Consider the following 4,511-nt stretch of genomic DNA (forward strand, 5'->3'; position numbering starts at 1 on the left):
ATTAATATCATATATTTATACATATATTTATATATATGGATATAAGATTATAATCACTCTTACACCTGAGTTATATACCTAATAACCTCAGGGAAAAAAAAAGAGTTGTAATTCCTTTACAACACTTATTAATACTCCTTGTTGTTGTTGTTGATATATATATATATATATATATATATATATATATATATATATATATATATATATATATATATATATATATATATATATATACACACACACATATATATATATATATATATGTGTGTGTGTGTGTGTGTGTGTGTGTGTATATTTTCCTGTTACTTTTGGTTATATTCTCTCTCTCTCTCTCTCTCTCTCTCTCTCTCTCTCTCTCTCTCTCTCTCTCTCTCTCTCTCTCTCTAGTAAATGCTAGTTCATGGTTCTAAAATGAATAATAATCATCCTTTTTGAAAGGTTCTAACATAAAGTTGATATACAAAATTAAACCGAAAAAAATGGACAAGAAAATAATATTAATATGCAAATTACAATGACAAATATTTAAACTGATGTTCACCTCTTTACGCCAAGGTTTTTTAAGTAAGTGATGGAAAAATCACTTATTTAATATAGTAAATTATTGAAATAAATAAATTAGATACATTAAACAAAAAAAATCCCAAATATAAACACTAAAAAACCATACGTATAACTGATATATCTGAAAATTACATAAAACAAGTATAAAATGCGCCGAAGTTTCATTGGCGCAATCACGTTTTCAGTACAGTGCATAATCAAGGCCACCGAAAATAGATCTATCTTTCGGTGGTGTCGGTATAATGCTGTATGAGCCGCGGCCCATGAAACTTTAACCACAGCCCGGTGGTGGCCTATACTATACCGTTGCCAGAAGCACGATTATGGCTAACTTTAACCTTGTTAAATAAGATAAAAACTACTGAGGCTATGCAACTTGGTATGTTTGATGACCGGAGGGTGAATGATCAACATACCAATTTGCAGCCCTCTAGCCTCAGTAATTTTTAGGATCTGAAGGTGGACAGAGAAAAGTGCGGACGGACAGACAAAGCCGGCACAACCATTTTCTTTTACAGAAAACTAAAAAAAAAAACTTAACTTGAAAATCACAGCCATAAAACGTTACCAAAAAAAACCTCCTCTGTCACAAAAGGTTTGTTGCAAACTTTGCTGCCAAGTCTCGCATTGTTTTTATCTTTTATTTTTTTTTCTTTCTTTTTTCTGGGCCTTCTCGTTTAAGCCCGACAAAACTTTCCTAAGTTGGAAAATTCAAATCGGGCTAAGCTTTCCCTACCGACAGTCGCGTTGAGTTTTCAAAGCCGTTTAGACAATAGAGGCAGATTTTTGTTTTTGTTTTTTATCTATTTATTTTTTCTTTTTAGCGCGAGGCTGGATGTTGAGTGAGTTTTAATTCGTGTGATAGGAATCAGGAATCTACGATTTAAAAGGCTGACTTGCACTGGAGGAAATATTATATACTGAGAGCATATGTATATATATATATATATATATATATATATATATATATATATATATATATATATATATATATATATATATGTATGTGTATTATATACATATGTGTGTGTGTATATTATATATATATATATATATATATATATATATATATATATATATATATATATATATATATATATATATACATATACATACATACATACATACAATTATAATCAGATTAATACCTAGAGTCTTATTTATCATCACGATTTTAATTTTTACGCATCTTTCTCTAAACATCCTTTGCATCATTTAATGAAGTGAATTGAAAAATCATGGGTAATTCAAAATAGTCCAAAAGAAAATACCAAGCAGAGTCTACAGCCCCAAACGCCGTGACTGTACCAGAAAATTCTAATGGGGTATTTACCCATAAGCCATGCTTTGCATAATGCCATATCTGTTCCTATACTTTTGTTAGAAACGATAATACTAGTTGATGAATATGCTAATTTACTCTGCAGTATAAGCACAAATATACGCACGTACAGATATATATATATATATATATATATATATATATATATATATATATATATATATATATATATATATATTTGATTTAATTATTCAGGTAAACAAACCACAAATGTTTCACAGTCCTTGGAGGAATGTACGGATGTAAAGCAAGAGAGAGAGAGAGAGAGAGAGAGAGAGATATTGCGCCTAAAAATACAAAAAAAAAAAAAAAACATTTGTACACAACCACCAGAAATATCATAGTAGCATCGAGAACCCTTACAGGGTGTACCAAAAAGTAACACCTAGGTTTAAGCAAATAATCTCTCTCTCTCTCTCTCTTTCACCTCACAACTCAAAGTACGAGCTCAAACCTCGAGGGCGAGCTTTGTTCTCGGGGGTAAGCTTCTCCTCGGCTCTAAACTCGAGGGTAAATAAAGATTCTGGGCGCGTCTTTGAATATGGAGGTGAGGGGTAACAAAGAAAACGGGATTTTCCGAGAGGCAAAGCAGGTGCTTACGTCATCGCCCTTGATTGCAGGTGAGTCCAGGTGTACTATACCTTACGCTGTGGTTACTGTAGCTGGTTGTGTTTTTCTCTCAGAGCTTCTTGCGTTATATAATTATTATTTTTATTTATGATGGCGTTTTCTCTTTGTTATATTCTTGATATGTTCATTTTCTATTTTGGTAAATTAGTAATGTTTTGGAATCTAGTTTCACTAACAATGAATATTTTCAGGTTTCCATAATATTCTTATCCTTTTTTTAACTTTTTGCTATATTTCTAAAGTGTAAATCTTCTATATTGGTAAAGTAATAATGCTTTAGAATCTAGTTTTAACTAGCTGCAAATATATTGAACATAATAGCTATCCATACTGTTCTTATTTATGCTTTTGTGGGAAAGGGTGTTTGTGTTTGTGTATGTGTATGTGTGTGTTTGTGTGTGTGTGTGTGTTCGTGTCGGGTCTTCTGTACTTAAGGAAAATGTATTCCTGCTCAGGGAAAATTTGTCCATTTGCGTTTTACAACTTGTAAAAGTTGTAGGAACTTCTTCCCAAATATACTTTTAAACACAAGACTTCCCAAGAGCAGTTTTAGGCCATAACCCCCACCCCCACCCATCCTTTTTCTAAACTCTTAACCAACCCCCTCCTTCCACTTCCTCCCCTCCCCTCCAACTCCTCCAACCCACCTCCCCTACCTCTGACACGAACACCTTCGTCTCCTTCGAGAGAAAATAACTTTCTTTTCTTCTCGTTATTGGAATTCAGTGAGAATTTTAATTCGTCTCGTATTAATAAAAGAAATATTAATTTTGTTGCGCTAAAAAGGTCACTGAGAGAAATTAAAGAAGATACAATGAATCTAAAAGAGAACTGTATTTAATAATAATAATGATAATAATAATAATAATAATAATAATAATAATAATAATAATAATAATAATAATAATGTCCACAAAAAATTTATATTAAATTATACAGCTCACAGAATATTATATGAAGAGATTAATCAGTATATCCTAAAATGAAATATGAATTTATGTATGTTAGTTTCATTCGATATATCGACACAAAGAGAGAGAGAGAGAGAGAGAGAGAGAGAGAGAGAGAGAGAGAGAGAGAGAGAGAGAGACTAATTTATATATGCTTAAATAATATGTATATGTTTTATGTATATTGGTCTCTTTCATTCAATATATCGACTCAATGACAGAAAGAGAGAGAGAGAGAGAGAGAGAGAGAGAGAGAGAGAGAGAGAGAGAGAGAGAGAGAGAGTCCGGCTCATACGTGCCAGAAAATAAAAAAAAAAAGGAAAAATGCTTGAAAGTATAAAAGGATGGTAATGGGTCCGTCATGCCTTTGGGGCTGAGACTTAGATCCAGAATCTGAGAGAAAGAAAAAAAAAGGAATATTGAGAGTGAGGAAAAAAAAGGAATTTTGGAAATAGAAATTTATAATAAAGAAAGATTCATATTCACAGAAACTGGTAATTATTAGTTTCTCATATATATATATATATATATATATATATATATATATATATATATATATATATATATATATATATATATATATATATATATATTATATATATATATATATATATACATATACACATACATATACATCTCTCCTCGTTATATGATAAAAAAAGAAAAAAACCTCGAAAGGAAACTCTATATAATTCTGACATTTTCCGACGAAATTCTCGAGTCTCTCTCTACGCTACGTGGGCCAAGAACAGAAGAAGTTTGAAATTGGGCGGAAATCTGATTTTCCGTATCATTAGTCCCGCGTCATTTTTTTTTATATATAGAAAAAAGATGGATTTTTTTTAGGTAATAAATAAAACATTTGGGAATAATAAAGTTATAATGACATGAAAAAAAAATTAGGATCATTTTAGAATACAGAATTATTATTATTTTTGGTAATCATTACTGTAATCACTGATAAGTAGGAATCAGATGATATAACCAGCATTTTAGACTAGCATTTAATTAACTATGTTACAATT

The sequence above is a fragment of the Macrobrachium rosenbergii genome, chromosome 55 (assembly GCF_040412425.1).
Source record: "Macrobrachium rosenbergii isolate ZJJX-2024 chromosome 55, ASM4041242v1, whole genome shotgun sequence".
Taxonomy (NCBI): Eukaryota; Metazoa; Arthropoda; class Malacostraca; order Decapoda; family Palaemonidae; genus Macrobrachium; species Macrobrachium rosenbergii.